Source organism: Lolium perenne, chromosome 1 (assembly GCF_019359855.2).
Source record: "Lolium perenne isolate Kyuss_39 chromosome 1, Kyuss_2.0, whole genome shotgun sequence".
Lineage (NCBI taxonomy): Eukaryota > Viridiplantae > Streptophyta > Magnoliopsida > Poales > Poaceae > Lolium > Lolium perenne.
In genome coordinates this window covers 219,302,507-219,322,407 of record NC_067244.2, presented here as the reverse complement: position 1 = coordinate 219,322,407, position 19,901 = coordinate 219,302,507, and the positions used below count along the sequence as shown (strand labels likewise).

Here is a 19,901-nt window from a genome sequence, read left to right as displayed (position 1 = left end):
ACATGCTTAAATAATGTTGAGGTATGTTTGGGAGATGCCACGGGAGATCCGCTAAGCAGGACTTTTTGAACAGACCGGCATCCAATGTCCAAATGAACCCAACCGGGTCCCACCAAGCTGCGATTCCCGAGATGCACATCGACAATAGAAAGTTCTCGGGATCCGTGGCGAGCGGTCCCGCTTCCACCGACTTTCTTTTGTGTTTCGTTTTGTCGCGTTCGATCACGCGAAAGAGATTGTGCACCGAGGAGGGTGGGATGCCCTACGTGGGTTAGTGGGCGCATGGGTCCACAAACACGGTATTAGGCCGCGTCGAACCGAAAAATCCTTTGAGGCATGTAGCTAGGCGCGGTTTTCTATGTGGCACGCCTCAAAGCCTTTAAAAAAAGATTTGGAAGAGGGCACCAAAATGCTCTAAGAATTGGTACTAGCTAGCAGATATGGTGTTTTGGCTCATAGGTCTAGATGCATTTATTAAATAAAATATATTTTAAATCCAATTCGAAATGTCAAAAATTCTGAAAATAAATTCTAGGTGTAAATTCGGACATTCTATATTGGCTCAGAAAATTTGGCTCACATGGTATTTTCGAACAATTTTGAAATGTGATTGTTATGAAGTGGGTGCATCTACACTATTACACCTACAAGTCAAAGTGAATATCCGCTAGCATGTGGACTTTTTTGAACTGCCTATTAGCATCTGGATAATTAGGCATCCGATGTCCAAAGGCGGACGCTACGCGTCGGTCGGCTGATGGGAAAACCAAAAATCGGTTGTTCTCCGCGCCGTACGATCGTGATCCGACGTCCAGAATCACCCGCGACGTAATTTTTGCATTTGCCCCCCTGATTTTATGCAAACTCAACCCGCAATCCTTACATCCCCAATAACCCGAAAGGGTATGTTTCTTTGGACCTGGTCTTCTCAATATTTACAACAAAACCGCCACTCGACGACTAATCCAAGTCTAATACATAGTATTGCAACAAAATCTCTCACTTCGCTTACAAAAAATATGTACTATTACAACAACAAAAATTACAAAAAATATAAACAAATAGTATTATAAAAAATTGGTTAAACAACAATTGTTTTGCTATAGGTTGGTTTACAACAAAAATTGACAGCAATTAGAATAAAAAATCAAAAGCTATAACAACAAAAACATGTGTTAAGTAGGCTGTGAAAATTTGATTGATAATAACACATTTTATTTATATCATTTTTCATCAATATTCACCTGCTATTTTTACCAAAATTTATTGGCGATTACAACAAAATACTTTATGGCAAACGTCCAGGTAAACATTACGACATCTACGACATGCTTTCTTTATAACTTTTATACGCATTTATTACAAAACTAACGAACATATACAACATCTCTACAAAAAAAGTGTCCATGACTAAAACAATTACACCAAAAATCATAAATAATTACAACAAAAAAGTCATCCGTTTACAACATATCAAGAAACACACATTTTCATAACATATCACTTAGAAAAATCTTACAAATTATGTCGTGTGAGTTTACAACAATTTTTTATCTAATTGTTACAAATCTGGAAACAACACTGTACATTTCTTTTAAAGAAAAAAAGCAACACTCCAGTTTTGGGCCGAAAAACCAGGCCCATATGGGCCTTGTGAGCGAGAAGCGATCGGAAGCGTTTTCCATATGCAAAGGACCAGCGATCGGTCGACGGATTGGAAGCGTTTTGCATATGCAAAGGAAACTGCAGTTCCCAGCCTCCCATGATCCGCATCGAGAAAAAGAAAGTTCCCGGGACTTCCATGAGCTTGCTTTTGTGTTTTCATTTTGTCGCGTTCGGTGACGCGAGAGAGAGGATGCGGCGAGGAGGGTGGGACGCCTTTGCGTGGGTTGGTGGGGGCATGGCATGGGTCCCGTCCCGTGTGGTCAAGAGACCAAGGTCTCGGCTTGGTCCCTCCAAATCCAAAGGGACCCTTTCACGCTAGCATTCCCTTTCCATCAACACCTGTACAACGTTGTCAGCGTTGTACAACTACGTACGATCGCAGCTGGTGCCGCGCGACGGCACCTTCAGGCCAAAAGAAGGTTTGTGTTCACGTGCAAAAGAAATGCTATAGACTGATAATAATCACTATGCCTTTGTCAGGAGGGTATTCCTTCTTTGCGCAAAGGCAGAAACAGAATATCAGCATATATAAATCTAATTCTTAGAACTTCATTAAAGAACTCAAGAAATGGAAAACAAAAATCAATCGATCTGCGCTCCGCGTATCCAACAATAAAATGTAGGTGTGCTAGCACTAGCGAATGACGGATTGCTCGATCACATGCATACCGGAACGGAACAGCTAGAACTAGACCATAATTTCAGAATGGAACGATTGAGAAGAAAGAAAAAAACGGGTTGCAACGTTGGCCAACATCATGATGTATCACAGTTCACAGAACAACAGCAGTAGCATCACGATTCATCCATGGATCCAAGCCAGGTTCGGCAAACACGAGTACGTACGGATCAAGTTCATCATGCAACGAAAAACATCCACACCATGGGGTCTCTCAAAATGAACAGGAGCAAAGAGAATACCGAACCATGATCTATTCTAGTAGCCGTCGCTGCCCGCCGCCTCGGCGTCACCCTCCGCGGCCGCCGTGTCGCCCGCCCCAGCCGCCGCCGCTCCTTCCTCGCCCACGGCCGCGATGTGCTCGACGCCCTCGCCCGCGCCGTGCTCGCCGCCCTCGTCCGCGCCGTGCTCGCCGCCCTCGTCCGCGCCGTTCTCGACGCCCCCGCCCGCGCCGTGCTCGACGCCCTCGCCCGCGCCGTGCTCGAAGCCCTCGCCCGCGCCGTACTCGACGCCTTCGCCCGCGCCGTACTCGCCCGCGCCCGCCACGGCCTGCGCGTCGTCGGAGCCGGAGGCGGCGGCGGCGAGGAGTCGTAGCTGTTGCCGACAATCAGCACCCCGACCTTCAGGGGCTCGGGGAGGCGGACGGTACGGCTCAGGTAAGCCGCCCCGCGCGAGTTGGCGAGGAGCTCGATCGCCAACTTCTCCGGCTTCGGGACGCGGCGGAGCGCCGCCGCCGTAGCCTTGGCCCGCGCACCTTGCTCAGATTCGCCATCTCTCCTCTCCTCTCTTCTCTTTTCTCTCTCCCTTATCGCTCTTCTCTTCCTGACTCTTGTGTTGCGATGACGAACGGAGGAGGACGGGCAGTATGTATTCCCGACGAGATGAGCCTTGTTACGAATGGTTACGCGTGTCATTGGCGTGCACAGAATAGGGCTCGATGACAAGTGGGCCGCCGCTACATGGACCCCACATGTCATTGATACAACTAAGCCTCCCTGTCTGCTGCTCATCCAAGCAGAGCGTTCGAAAGTGAGGTCGAAGCTGCGATTGGCCATTGGTGGGCCCGCATGTCAGTGGGATCTATTCCTTGAAAAGCAAGGCAGCCGAACGAGTTCCAAAATCAATGCTCATCCCAGTTCTCCGCTTTTGTTCTTTCAAGGAATCCTAGCTAGTTCTCTTGTAAATTTATTGGCAACTTAGAAATTTTGAATTTGACGGTGGATCGGATGTACCCATGTAAATGCGATACTCTTTTAGTTCCCTTGTAAAATCAATTAGAAAGGAGCGGTGGGAATACTAGTATAACTATACTCCCTCCATTTCCATAAATAAGACTCACACGTCTTCAAATACGAACTTTGATAATAAAAAATTGAACAGTTTTCAATTATACTATACGTAATTAGTGTTATTGGGTTAGTATTGAAAATACTTTTAATGATGTTAAATTTAGTGGGAGTGACTATATAACAGCCGTCTGTTTTTCAATTCATGAGCAGACACTTTTTCAAAAGCAATTAGAATGTGACAAGCTTGTACTACTAAAAAATCCATGAAAAAATGGTGCAATTGACCAAAAAGTGTCTGTTTTCATTGATGGAAAAGCAGAGACAGATTTTCTTCGATCTGAATTTCGGTATGCAATTCTCACTTTTGAGTCCACGTTGAGTTACAATGGCTCACTTGTCTCAGCCCACGTTGCGGCGGTGTACGCCTAATAAGTCATGTGTTACGATACCAGAACATGCAAAGCACACAAAATTGGAACATGGAACACCTTTAAGCCCATAACACACAGATCGACCTTACATCCGGCAAGCAAACGAGAACAGGAGCTCTACCATCCCTTCCACAGAAGAACTGCCACGAGGTTTTTCCTTCTCTGGTTTTGACAGAAGACCTACTTCAATTTGCAAATTCTTTGCAGTCCAGGATATATGCTCCTGAACTCCCTGTGATGCGAAAACATGAATTCTGTTCTGTCAAATTCGAAACTACAAGTAAATGCAAAACTGAAAGTAGGGCTAGAGTTAGACACATGTATTAAGACCTCATTTTCTATACTCTTATAGATGCACTTTCCTGGAACACAATACATGCAAATTACTCCTAGCAATTAATAAAAAATAAGTGCAAATACTGAACCAAAATAAGAACCAACCCCCACTCTTTGATACCGATGCTGATAGTGAAGTTCAAAAAATATATGAAGAAATGAATCTAACTAGCACTTACATACATAGGTGCACTAAGTAGTTTTGTGGTGTACCATACTACCATATGAATCATGAAGTTCAGGATTGAGACAAACTGTTGTTCTGGAGGTCATTGGATAATGTGCTTTGTCATGTACAATTTTGCAAATTGTGTCCTGTTCTCGGTGGAAGGAGTGACCTACCAAATACAACATTCAGACTTAAACAACAAATAGCATATACATGGAGAGAAACAGAATATATGTGGACTATAGGAGTAAATGGTAAATATCTGTGTACACATTGGTGACAAATTTTTGCACTACATGGACATCAAACATACGGTAATCAATGCCACTACTAAGAAATAATGAGTTCAGAACAAGATAGAAATTTAAGAGAGAAATCTAAGAACACTATGTGCTTCTGTAAAATAAAACCTACATGACAAAATCCTTCAAGAAAAAGTAAACTAAAAATTGATGGACCAAGTAACACTTGCCAGATTTGGTAGTGGATGCGGGTTTGGGAACTGCTTCAATTTCCGTTGCAGGCCAAGTTCCTCCTGAAGATTTATTTATCGGTGTTCCCTTACAGGTTTCCTAACTGACTAGAAGAAAAGCCTGAAATAAATCTGAAAGATTTAATGAAAGAGCTTCTAATTGAGCGCTATCCAGATGAAGGACTAGCTACTTATGGGACCTATAGTGCTAAGAGTTTTCATTATAACGACCATCACTGTGGAGCAATACTATATGGGTTTTGGGTAAGTGTAAATCCCTTACTACTATACATTAAGTAAGATTGGTAAGTTGAATAATTGAGTATACAGAATTGAATGTAATCAACACTATATAGAATGAAGCCACTTGATACTTGACGTAACTGAAAACTTAAGCGACAGAATGAAAATGAAGCCACGCCGGACTAAATAGCTGAAGATTACTAAGGCTGAGAGAACAATCTGGCTATGCAATAACAATAGAATCTGCGGGTAGAAAAAAGCAAGCCAGGGCTAAGCAGAAGATAGATCACATACTAAATATGACAATATCTTATAAATGCATTGAGCAGAAAATGATCTCTGATAAATAAAATGTTGAGAATCTGAGAAACTGAAAGACTTGAAATGATCAAGACTAAGGTCCATTATAGAAAAGAATGCTTAGATAATGAGTAAAAAATGAAGATTACTTAACATTGGTAAGATTAATTAAGCAAATTGAACTGGCCAAAAGATGAACCAATAAACTAAGAAAGACGGAGCATGAAAGCGAGGAAAAAGACTTGAATGGGCACACAAAATTGTATTGATTTCTTCAATACAATTGACCCTAAAAGAGAAAAGTGTGCTTGAAAAACCCGAGCAATTGAGAAAGAATGAGCAATCGATTTCTTCAATACAATTGAACTTATAAGAGAAAAGTATGCGTGAAAATCCCGAGAAATTGAGAAACAATTATCCAACCAATTAACTGAGAAAATGAATAAAAAATAATTAAAGAAATCGGGAATAAGTTGCAAGATGAAGTAGTGACTAAGACAAATAAGGAATGAAATGCCTGAGATAAACTAGAAATGGAAGACTAAAAATGAGAGATGGAGAGGACTGAGCAAATAATACGAGAAGAAGAGACAAAGAGATACTTAAGATATATAGAGAAAGACATAAACGAGAGACAAAGCATCGGAGCGAGCACATCAAGGAGGAGTGCGGCGGTGCTGTTGGCGCTGATTCGTACAAGTGGCGAACGGACGGAAAAGAGCGACTCCGGTTGTAGGTCGAACTGGATCCGGTCAGGAATGCAAATGGATAGTTTGAGGCAACAAAAAGAGACAATGCCTCAATGCTCAAGCAGAGACACATCGAGTAGCTGAGAAAATAAGAAAAATAGCAAAGAAGACTAAAAGACATGAAGCTGAGGACTAAATGAAAAGGCGAAGATGACTGAAAGACTACATACCATCAAAGAAATAACTTAAAAATTATAAATAAAAGGCCGAAAACAGAGAGAAAAGGAATAAAAAGCATTCAACAAGAATTATTTGAGTATACGAGAAATATTACTAAAAATATGAGATAAACGCGTGTACATGCCATGTGATAGGTGGTGCGTAGGTGGTCTACTATCATCGCACGCAGGTTTCACGTCATACTAAAATGCGCCACATGTATGCTTCACAAATAAAAACCGTTTTGGCACGCTAAAAATGAAACGATGGTCGCCGTGGGTCGGATTAGAAATCCGCACCCGGGGTCTTGCTTCCCATCCTAGGGCCCACACACCACACACGTGCCAAATATGACCTCGTTTCGAAACTATGCCATCTTGAGGCCATTTCCCACCTCATTTCCCCTGAAATCCATAGAACTCCGGGCGTGATAGCCCTTTTCGTGAAGGTTTTTTCAAAATAATTGTCGTATCCCAGTTTTGACAAACGGAATAGTTACCATGACATATAAAACGACGCCATGCGGCTCGTGGGATTTTTTGACTTCGTTCAAATTGCCATCTGGCCAAAACAGGGCCACCGGGACATGCGGTATCGCCGTACCGGGCGTGCGGGTGCACCCATTCGCGAACAAACTAAACGGACAAAAATTAGCACATATAATGATGCGTCGTAGAACTAAAAACACTTTTTCAGAATTTCTGGAGTGACGGATAGTTGAGGCCTAGTTCAAATCCGGCCAGTTTCCAGCGGATTCGGCGGGACAACGTCGGAAGCCGCATGGGTTCTCAAATAGCTAACGCGTGTACATGCCATGTGATAGGTGGTGCGTAGGTGGTCTACTATCATCGCACGAAGGTTTCACGTCATACTAAAATGCGCCCCATGTAGCTGCTTCACAAATAAAAACCGTTTTGGCACGCTAAAAATGAAACGATGGTCGCCCATGGGTCGGACTAGAAATCCGCACCCGGGGTCTTGCTTCCCATCCTAGGGCCCACTGACATAGGCATCCCAAATGGGCCTGCGAAGATGGTACCCGGGGTTTACTGGAGGCCCAATACCCGAAGAATAAGAAGATTCGGGAGTCCAAGATTTATTAAGGAAAGATAGAGTTGTAATAGGAAGTGTTGTTTGTAATCTGGCGGGATGAGTTAGAAACCGTCCCGGACTCTGTAAACTTGTATAGCACGAATCCCTCGGCTCCACCTCCTATATAAAGGGGGAGTCGAGGGACGAAGAATCAATCGAATCATTGTCTGCAAACCTTAGTTTTCATATTCGTCGAGTACTTTCCGGCTGAAACCTTCGAGATCTACTTACCCTCTACTTCCAACTAAACCCTAGCCTACAATCCATAGGCATTGACAAGTTGATACCTTGTCAATTGGCGCCGTCTGTGGGAATTAGAGGCGTAAGGAGCTGATCTCGATGGCACGCTCAAGATCTTCGACATCGTCAACCGCAAGCAACACAATGGATCGAGGTAAACGGATCATTCTGGTCTTGTCGATTTTGTTCCTCACCCACCCTCCCGTTTGGATGCATATGCGTATGCGGCGGAGCCCATGGAGATGACGTTCGGAAGGTTTCACTTTCGCGTCGAGAAGGAAGGATCGTATCGTGTCGAGATTCCGATTTCGTCGGGATCGTCGGTGGTCGATTCCGATTTTTCAAACTATGCATCGTCAGCGAGTCGGGAGAAGAAGAAACCTCGGCGATACGCTACGTCGGCACGAGCAAGAGAGAAACTCGCCAAGATCTTCAACGACATGTCGTTTGAGTCATCTGCGGACTCATATATAGCGATGGCTCAAGCGATGTAGACAGTTACGACTTCATCGACAAATCTCTCACAGTGGGCAAGGTCTTCATCAATCTCAACGATGATGTCACCAAACCCAACGTAGATCTGAGTACAAAGTATCATCAGATTTACGCCATTGAAGATCAAGAGGAGACATACGAGGCTTTCGACGGTTTGGGAAATCCATACGTCGATCCCTCCAATCTGCGACAAGGCCTGGGCAACAAATACGTCGGGCCGGAGCCGCGAGATAGAGTTCAACTTTCACAAGCTGCGTGGGACGAGCCGCGAGAGCTATGAACGGCACGAACCAATGGCTACCACAGCCACACCGGAAGAATTGCAAGCATATCAATATAGGCTCGCACGAGCTGCCGAGGGAATTGGAAAAAGCAGACGGTGAGTTGAACGGAGAAAGGAGGCAGCTTACGCATCCGGCGGGGAGAAGGGCAGATCTAAGTCGACAATCTAGAACTACGGGTGATAGCCACCGGGAGGCGCGGAACAGAGCAAGATCAAGGCTGCAACACATACCGAAGCGAGAAAGAGAGCACTTGGTCCGGAACCTCGACATGTCCTTCATGTCGATAGATACAAGAGGAAACATCATCCCTAAGACACCGGAGGCTGGGTATATGGCGACACATGCTTTTATCCTTGCGTCTAAACCACCTCCGGGTGATCCAAGGGAAACATTGTACAATATGGCGGTAGCAGGAGTTGGAGCTATGGGGACGGCGTTTGTATCAACGCCTCCGAAGGAGTGGCAAGGCAAAATAGTCCACGACTGCGACGACAACGGCGGCTTTGAAGGGCCGAGTGGAGCAAGAGACACGGCGGCACGAGGCAAGAGTCGACGAGAGCGCGGCAAAGCGAAGGGATCATCGGCAATCTCCGGAATTGACCGATGAAGATATGTGTGGCTTGCCATGCTTTACGAGGAGAGTCCAGGAAAACTCGAGTCCCCTCGGGATTCAAGTTACCCGATAATTTCAAGAAGTTCGACGGCCTTCAAGATCCGGAGGATTGGCTAGTCGACTATGCGGAGACGGTGAAGCTCACGGGAGGAACTAGGGCAACAGCCATGCAAAGTATCCAGGTGCATTTGAGTGGAGCCGCACGATCTTGGATAAAGAAACTCGCTCCGGGATCCATCGGCAGTGGGAAAGTTTCGAGGATGTGTTCGTCAAGAACTTTAGATCCACGTGCAAAAAACCCGCGTCGTTAGAGGAGTTGAGAGCGTGTCGACGAAGCGAGATGAGCCAATGAGGAAGTACATCCGAGGTGGAATATCATTAAAAACTCAGCAGAAAACATATATCGACGAGAGAGCAATAGATGCGTTTGTCGCGAGGAGTCGGGCGTGGAGATTTCGTCGAAGATTTGGGAAGGACCAATCCAAAGACAGTATCCGCGTTAATGGAGATAGCAAATAAATGGGCGAGACGGAGAAGACGCCGTGCACAACAAACGACACGGGTCGCGAGAGGAGGACCGCGGTCGAAACTATCAACCGAGGCGAAGATTTCCTCGGACGTACGAACTACGATGCTCCGGGACAAATTTCGGCGAGGTTTTCGGACAAACACGGGAGGAAGCAACGAGAGATGATTACCGGAGAAGCGGCGAGCAGCGAGGTGATAACGGGGATGATTTACGCAACGGGCAAAATAAGCGGGCCTAGGTTCCCAAGACCTTTCGTGTCCCTGAAGAGATGATGAACGGACCGTGCCGGATGCATTTTTCCTCGACGACAACGGAAAAAGACAGTCGGGCACTTGCGGAAGGATTGTCGAAATTTTCAAGCAATGTTGCGGTATGCGAGAGAACGCTAATGCACGGGCAGCACGAGAGAAATCCTCGAGAACCCAGAAGCGAGATTCACTTGCCGCCTCCTCCCGCGATTACGAGGCGACAATCGGCATCGGCTCGAATAGCGGCCTTTTGCACCACCACCTTATGTTGATCCTAATTCCAATGGAGCGGTGTTGATGATTCGAGAAGGGAAGGCCGTCCAATAGAGCTCGGAAAATAATCTCACGACGGTGTTTATGGCGGAGAAAATGCCTCCACCAACGATTGAGTACCTTAATTGAGTCGGGACAAGATATCGGCTTCACAATAGCGGATCATCCGCAGCAAGTTCCTCGACCAGGCGATCGACACTTATTACGCCCGGCGATTATCGCGGGATTTGATGTCTCTCGAGTGTTCATAGACGGCGGCGATAGCTTAAACCTTATGTATGCGAGATACATTGAGGAAGATGAACATATCCTTAGCAAACTTGAAACCAACGAGACACAAGGTTCCACGGCATCACACCGGAGAAACCAAGTTATCCATTGGGAAAGATCAATCTCGACGTTCAGTTTGGGACCCGAGAAAATTATAGAATCGAGAGGCTCGAGTTTGAAGTCGTGGATTTTCCATCGCAATATCACGCTCTGTTGGGACGACCAGCATATGCTAGATTTATGGCAGTGCCACACTATACATACTTGTTGTGGAGGCTGCACTGGACCAAAGGGACCAATCACGATTAAAGGAAGCTTTGCCTTAGCCGATAAGTGCGACAAGGATTTCCATCGATTGTCGAAACCTTCGGGATGCAAGCTGAGTACTTGGCGTCAAAAAGCATGACTGATTCTGACGTATTGCAGGACGTTGGAAGGCCAAACAAAGAATCAACTTTCGATGCAGAAAAATTCAAAAGAGGTGCGAGATTCACCCGACAGAGACCCAAAAAGACGACATCTATCGCAAACGACATGGATATCGCATAGGAAAGCGCGCTCGTCGAGTTCCTCCGTGAGCACTGGAAAATCTTCGCATGGTGTCCAGCTGACATGCCAGGAGTACCCAGGGAACTTGCCGAGCACCACCTAAACTTGGATCCACTAGCGAGACCAATCAAACAACCTTTGCGACGTTTTTCGGAACCAAACCGCAAAGCCATGCTTTATCGAAATTAATCGATTACAAGAAGCTGGTTTTATCAAAGAGATATTCACAGAAGCCACATGGGTAGCAAATCCTGTGCTGGTGCCGAAGAAAAACACTAAGGTCCTTCGCATGTGCGTCGACTTTACGTGTGTCAATAAACATTGTCCAAAGGATCACTTTCCCCTCCCGAGGATCGATCAAATTATCGACTCCACGGCTGGATGTGAACGTCTTTCCTTCCTGGATGCATATTCTGGTTATAACCAGATCAGATTGAAAGAAGATGATGAAGTAAAGACCGCGTTTATTACACCTTACGGCGTGTTTTGCTACAGAACAATGCCCTTTGGTCTAAAAAATGCGGGAGCAACATATCAAAGGATGATGCAGAAGTGTTTGGCGACACAGATTGGGAAGAACGTGCAAGTATACATTGATGATGTCGTCATAACATCAAAAAAGGGGGCAACGCTGATCGAGGATCTCAAGGAAACCTTTGACAACCTTGATAAGTTCTGCCTCAAACTGAACCCGACGAAGTGTTCCTTTGGCGTCCCAGCAGGAGAACTTTTGGGTTTTCTAGTATCAGCAAGAGGGATTGAAGCAAATCCCGACAAAATACAGGCTATCGTAACAATGAGGAAGCCAACAAAGTTGAAGGAGATACAACAGCTAACGGGGCGAGTCGCAGCTTTGAGTAGATTCGTCGCTAGGCTGGGAGAAAAGGCACTGCCGTTCTACGCTTTGATAAAACAAGGAGATAAATTTCAGTGGAACGAAGAAGCCGACAGTCAGGGCAACTATGCCATGCTGAGGCCGTTTCACACCTCATTTCCCCTGAAATCCATAGAACTCCGGACGTGATAGCCCTTTTCGTGAAGGGTTTTTCAAAATAATTGTCGTATCCCAGTTTTGACAAACGGAATAGTTACCATGACATATAAAATGACGCCACGCGGCTCCGTGGGATTTTTTGACTTCGTTCAAATTGCCATCGGCCAAAACAGGGCCACCGGGACATGCGGTATCGCCGTACCGGGCGTGCGGGTGCAACCATTCGGAACAAACTAAACGGACAAAAATTAGCACATATAATGATGCGTCGTAGAACTAAAAACACTTTTTCCGGAATTTCTGGAGTGACGGATAGTTGAGGCCTAGTTCAAATCCGGTCAGTTTCCAGCGGATTCGGCGGGACACCACCGGAAGCCGCATGGGTTCTCAAATAGCTAACGCGTGTACATGCCATGTGATAGGTGGTGCGTAGGTGGTCTACTATCATCGCACGGAGGTTTCACGTCATACTAAAATACGCCCCATGTAGCTGCTTCACAAATAAAAACCGTTTGGGCACGCTAAAAATGAAAAGATGGTTTCCCGTGGGCCGGATTAGAAATCCGCGTCCGAGGTCTTGCTTCCCATCCTAGGGCTAACACACGTGCCAAATATGACCTCATTTAGGCAAACTATGTCATGCAGAGGCCGTTTCCCACCTCATTTCCGATAAAGTCAACCAGATTTAAACTAGAGGTACTTGATCTATTGCTCATGATTTTTGGGTAAACTAAATTGTAGGTTCAAAATATGATATGGATGTCATATTTGTATTCCTCTCATTTTTCTGATCAATTTAGACATATTATTTGCTAAATTCGTATTTAATGATATTAATTATTCCATATTAAATAAAAAGACAAAAATGAAATCATTTAATTGTTTTTCAAATTCTATATTATTATTATTTATATATATTTATTGTTGTTTACTTAAGTAATTGTTTAGAATTCAAAAATATAGAGATGTGGCAGTACGGTTAAAGGGTTAATATGATTGATATGGTAGTATTAACAACAAGGGCATCATTTCTTTCATGGAAGCTCATCCGAAGAGAACCAAGAAGTTAAGCGTGCTGGGGCGGGAGTAGTGTGAGGATGGGTGACCAACCGGGAAGTTTGACTACAAGTGCAATTTGACCTAATAGTAGGTGTACTAAGTGTAAGTGTGATTGTGAAAGATTAACAAATAAAAAAGAATAAGAAGAAAATTAGAAAAAAAATATTTTAAAAAAAAACATAATTTGAATCTTTTTTCAAAAAAAATTTGAAATTTTTGAAATACTATGCCGACGGTATAACCGTCGGCACAACAATCTGTCTGATGGCCGATGCGTGCCGACGGTGATCGAAGCGATCCCGACCAGAACTATGCCGACGACGCTACGCCGACGGTCACCGTCGGCACAGCCTATGCCGATGGCCTTCTTTGTTGTGCCGACGGCTGGCAGCCATCGGCAGACTGGAGCTCTCCCGTAGTGCCACTCGACTTGGACGTGGCCGTCACGAAGGTCAAGAACGCGCCCTACCCATGAAAGACTGCTCGAGGCGCTCTTTGCTTGTGGTTGCTGCACTACCAGTGTACTTTCACTTACATTTGATAGCAGACGAAGGACGACGTCTCCATAGAAAACTGAGTGGTCAGGGTCCCTTCTCAGATCATATGCACTTACGATATCGTCGCATTCGACCTCCCAACATGTGGACGCCGCCTTGAACCACGACACTTTCACCATGTGGTCTTCGGAAGTTTGGCTTTTGACGAAACCAATGCGCCTTGTTGATCCACACACGAGGTCATCTCCAGTACCATCTACTGCGGCGGCATCGATGAAATCATCACCGGCAGCCGAGTTGTCAACAACATACTGCCCAGGAAAAAAATGAGTTCGTTCGTGAAACTCAAGGGGTTGATGACCGTCGACCGTGCCCCATGTTGTCGCGTGCCGTCCTGCCACAAGACGTCGACTGAAGTGTTGGTGTTGCCGACAGTCATGGTGGGTGGTGGCGCCGTCGACTGTGAACTTGTGTATTGTTGCTCGTCATGGTCGTCATTTTCTTGTGTATTAATAAGAAAGCAACAGTCGGCTAAACCCCACGCGCAATCGGCATCGGAGCAGAAATAAGTCAGATCGTCAGGGTTCTGGTAGGCCGGAGGGGCGAGCTCTTGGAGAAGTCGTTGCTCGATGCCATGTTCGGCCGAAGCGATCCAGCAGACAAGGACGCCGGCCATCTCCACTTTGGTCACCTTCCCTTCTTGGCGGACCGGCTTCCATTGGCCGTTTAACCACTGCGCGTCTATGAAGATATCCGACGAGTGACGGGTGACGACGACGGGTGCCCCGGGGTAGAAGGCGGTGTTCGTCTGGGGGCGGTAGTTACGGTCCTTTGCCAGTTCTATCTTCTTCCACTCTGCATCCGTGACCCTGCAGACCGCGCCGTCGTCGAACAATACGTCGATGTCCAGGGATACTTCGACCACCCGGCCCGACCATCGCCGGACACAACATAGTCGCCGGGGCTAAGCGCCGGACGCGCCGCACGCCGGCCGTTTCGGCACGCCCATTACAACCTTTGTCGGTTGGGAGCGGTACATTCAACTGGACGACGTCGAGCATTGTGGTGACACCAGTTACCACACCGATCTGGCCACCCTTATCAGACGCCGACCCGACGATCTGCCCGACGTAGAGAGTGCTCCTGTCCATGACGGCCATGTCATCAGCCTTCTTCATCACCAGTGATCCGTCGATGCGGAGCACCGTGAACGTGTCAGCGTCGTCCCCGGTCACTACCCCAGAAAGGGAAATTCCTGACGGCCAATTTCCGTCAGTAATAACTAAAAACCCGTCAGGAATGCTCATTCGTGACGACAGCCGTCAGGAATCAGCCGTCGGGAATAAGGTGTCAGGAAAGATGACTGTTCCTGACGGTAACCGACGGGAAAGAATATTCCTGACGGAGTTTCCTGACGACCCACAGGAGCAACGGAAGCAGAGGTTCCTGACGGCCGAACCGTCGCGAAAGCCCGTCAGGGACAAGAGCCGTCAGGAATATACATCTAACCCTGACGCTCAAGGAGAACCCTCAGGAATGTCTTGCCGTCAGAAAAAAAGAGTTCCTGACAAGGCTCTCCGTCAAGAAAGCACCTGCGTGGGTACTGCAGAACGAACGTCAGGGATCTGAGAAAGACGTCAGGGATGGGCGTCAGCAGTGTTGCTGAAACATTTCCCAAATAGAGCCGAAAATTCAGTTGAAAAAACAAAAAAAAATTGACAGTAATATATAAATAAATCTGTGCATTATCAAAACAGCACACATCAGATTGACAAATCATATTCAATATCTTTTTCGCATTGAATAAATCACACAGTGATCCATAATGACACGTACTGTATGCATAACAGCCACTTGTTTTTGGCAACATAGAGGAGACAAAGCAAATGTAGAAACACCCAGGTTCATAACTGCTCACAAAGGAAAGTCAAACTCCAGCATGGTCGCTACATGCGTACCAGCTATATTCATGCTTATTATTCATCTAAGATAGGTGACTCCTCCCATGCGAGCTGTATGAAGCTAGACTGATGGGGGAGTATCACTTTGCTCTTCGGCGGGAGATGATGCCATAAATGGAGTGCTATCATTTTCCGTAGATGGGGAAGATTGATTCACCTACAAAAACCACATGAAGAAACATTATTTTAAATTGTGCTAATACAACTACAATTATGTAACTTTGAAGTAGGCATATCCCTTGCATACATATAGGTACTAGATGGTACGCTGTATTTATACGACATGTACTACGTAGCAGTAGTACTAATAGAATAAATAACTAGAACTTAAGTACCATTGGCTTTCTAGTGCAATGACAAAGATAATACAGTCAAGCATCAGTCTTTCGGCAGTACTAGATGGTTCGCATGTATATTATTCATGGCAGATCAAGGGAAAAATAAATAAAGAAACTGATATCAGGGTACCCATGATTTGCATTTGTTACTGCAAAGGTGCTTCTCAAACAACAATTCCTTTTAGGGGATAGTACAAAAGCAGATATCATTACCCAAAGGACTTGCTTCAGGTTGCTTAAAAATAAATAAACACAATGCTCATACTATTGGTTTTTAGTACTTACATGAACTCTGTCTTCCATCGAGTCACCTTGAAGGTCTTCGGACAGGAAGTCCAGCATTGGTATAAAAAATGCATCGTTAACCAGAAATCAGTGGGATGTAACTTCTGTGAGTAGATGGGTGCGAAACCGTTGATCTTACTTGGTGGCCAGCCCCATCCCGATGGTTATGTAGACCGGCGAAGACTGGCCTGGGACAGGGGAGCACAAGCCATTTACAATGTTCTATGCGACATCTGATATCCTATGCTGCAATCGAGAGAAAAGGTTACGTGTCAGGAGTTCGAGACTGAGCTGTTATTCTAAGCGGGAGAGTAAACCACATTGAACTAATTATTTGTAGCTGTTGTACCATGGAGCATGCATCAGAGTGATCAACCATGGTGTTTCGCTCCTGTTTACCTTGGGGAACTCAGCTTCAAGCCACATGTACCGAGAAGTATATTTTCCTGGCAAATAATTAGCAAACCCTGTCAAGTTACCTTCAATTTTGGTACTGGCTATCAGCAAATATGCCGGAGAGAAGTATATATGTTTCTTCTTTGCCCAAACCCAACATAACTGAATTATTCTTTCCTTCAGAAGTGAACCTACGGTGCGTAACAATTAAGTGTAACAATCATTAGAGCTCCTGGCGAAGGCGTGAAAGCTCTAACCCAGACCTGAATACATCACATCACAGTCTCATGCTCAGGCTCACCATTAACCACAGTACTTAAACCAGAACAAATCAAGTATAATGGGAGTAGCCTATCATAGGGTTTAACCGAATCCCAGTGTGAAATATTTGCTTGTTTAAATTCCGAACTATATATTCTTTACACTCACATGAATCGTGAGATAAAGAAATATAAGAAATAGTGAAATAGTGAAATGCAAATGAGTTCAAACATTCATGTTACTGTCAACAGAAATCTTCAGTATAACCAGATCTGCTAACCAATGATATTGACTTTCCTCTAAGTAAACAATGACTTGCAAGTTAACTACTCAACACAACTACCTCACCAGCACAACTAATGAATTACGACTACAATCACCTGCAGATTGCCATTCATGGCCACTGACTTGAATTCTTCAGGGTGCTATCGTCGTAACTTATACATGAAACGGATCTGGAGGTAAAGGTGATCCAGTTTCCCTATTTACATTCAGTTACATCTACTAAAAGACGCCTATTTTAGCGTACATACCTGCCGAACTGCCCGGTTGTTGCTTGAGTTGATAGTAAGTATGTCGTACAGACGAGGAAAAGAAGAGATGGTGTACGGACAAGCGGGGGAGGGGTTGTGTTGTTTACGGTGACGACCGGAGTAGATCGAATGGTCGCGGCTGAAGCGAAATCAGGAAAACAAATGCGAAAGAGAGGAGAGATTGAGAGCAGAGAAGATCAGATAATTACCTAAAGGGGCGATGTAGAGCAGATCGAGGGGAGCCGGAGAGGATGCGGTAGCAGGTGGTTCGCTGAAAATTAGACGGGCGAAGAAGTTCGCGCGGGGTTGCGGCTTTCCGGAGGAGGGCCTGGCGGCACACGAGGGCCCGGCGGCTGGAGAGGGGATCTTCTAGACGGACGACGGTGCGGCGTCGACGCAGTTCGCCATGGACGGGGCGGCGGCAAAGCTCGATTGTGAGGGGAGTGGACAGTTCGAGGAACTAGGGATTGACTAAGTTCAAGGTTCATTCCTGACGCTGGACTCGGTCCACGTCGCGAGAGCCCAGTCTTTGGCGCGAAGGACCCAATATTTTCATCAGATCCGCGCGCACAATGGTCCGCGAGCAGCCAAAAATCAGTCGCGACGGACTGGAACCCGCTCGACACGAAAGAAAGAGGCGCTCGCGACGGTTCCAGACAATCGTGAAGGTTATCGACCCGTACGTCGCGGATGTTTCCAGCTTTCGCGTCACACGCTCGTCCACGTCGCGAATCGCTCGCTCTCGCGACGGATGGCTCGGAACCGTCAAGAACGTTCACGGACGTCAGGATTTTCCTCGTTTGGGGTAGTGGGTGAACTGAAGCACCAGGCCGCAGTCAAGGGCCCTCTGGAAATAGCACGCTCTGGTGTGAAACTCAGCAGGTCCAGGGAATAAAGTTTGGTATATGTCCTGACGCCCTCCTCGTCGGCGGCCGCCATCTTTACTTACTAGGGAAAGAGTGTGGATTTTGTACACCCAAGCATGAGTGTGGGTGCTTTCTGTACCGTTGATGGATTTCTTGAGATGTGTGCTGCCGTTGGACACTTGGACATTTTGTTTTGCATCAGCCTTTTACCTATCACATCTCTATTTGTTTTTTCCTGCCTTTTCTCCGTAGTACACGCGACATGCCTACTTTATCCATGCCGAGCCCTATTCCGTAGGGAGAGATTCTGCGTGCTGCCCTGTAGCAAGGTTCCCGGGCTCCATTTTTTCCTCTCTCCCCGGCTTCCTCCGCCGCGGAATCTCGCTCTCGCTGCCGGCGAACTTCCAGTTTCTTCCTCCGCCCCCGCCTTGAGTATTGTCTATCGCCGTTAGATCTGCACTGCTTGCGTTTAGCCGCCGTGGCGTCTGCTCCGCATTGCAGCTATTCCCCCTCCCATCCTCTCCGCCGGTGGCACGCTGGAACAGAATGTCATCGTCGGACCTCTATGTGTTCTCTCTCCCCTCTCCTTGACTTGCTTATGCACTGGATGCCGAAACAAGTACAGTGCGAACAATTTCCAGAGTTTGGAAGGGGCCGAATCGACACCGTTCGTCGTCTCCACCGTGCCGCCAGCAGCCCAGCGCGCAGGTACAGTAGGTCGTTGCCGAAGCTCCTTTTCTTATCTCTTCCCATATCCTTCCCTCGATTATGTACTGAAGGCATCTTGGTCTCCCTGCAGACAATGACTGCCGGAACAAGTTATGGAGGGAGTGACGGCGCACCATGGAGAGCTTCTTCGTGCGGTGGGGCGCCGTCGAGCGGGTCATGCACGGTGGCGCCATGGAGGAGCAGGCGAGGCGGCGGCGTTGGGTAACGGTGGAGCGGACGATGCGACGGCTCTCGTCTGCATTCTCCGTCGCGCCATTACAAAGGCGTGCTGGCGGCAGCGTCGCGGGCCCGTCCTAGGCCCTATCTGGGCTAGCTTGTCGCGGCAGCTGCGCACGTCGACCTGAGCGGCCGTCGACCGGGACAGACAGCGTGCGCCAGCGCGAAGTGGCTCCTGGCCTTTACGCAGCTCCTTTTCACGCCCACGTCAGCTCGTGCGGGAGCTCAGCCTCGTCGCGCTGCTGCTGCCGCCGCGGGAGCTGCTCAAGCAATCGTCCTCCCCGCGGCGGGCAAGAAGGAGCAGGGCGTCAGAAAAGTGCCGCCGTCCAAGGAGAAGGCGGCGAGGGAGCCCACGCTCATGTTGTTCGACCTACTGGAGTTGGCGCTGAACCGCGTGCTCGAGGAGGTGTCCCCGGCGTCGCTTTCCGCCATGGCGTGCGTATGCGCGAGGCTCAGCCGCTCAGGGCCCTCTGGGCACGCCTTTGTGCATTGTCAGTTAGCAATTCAGACCGGTTTAGGCGCCTTGTTCCTCTGGTTTACTCGTGAGTTGACAATTAGTTAAACAGCAGCAGGCAGACTGTTTTTAGGAATTAGGATCCTTTCTGTCCGATAACACCTAGCAAGAAATCCGTCCTGTACCAACTACCAGTCTACCACCGGCGTGTAAGCTGTTTTCATGTT

General features: G+C 46.8%; 1 pseudogene; it reads right to left on the bottom strand.

The window, feature by feature from the left end:
* Window positions 1-2,602: 2,602 nt before the first annotated feature.
* Window positions 2,603-14,795, bottom strand: LOC127339019 (probable ubiquitin-conjugating enzyme E2 23; annotated as a pseudogene).
* Window positions 14,796-19,901: the final 5,106 nt, after the last annotated feature.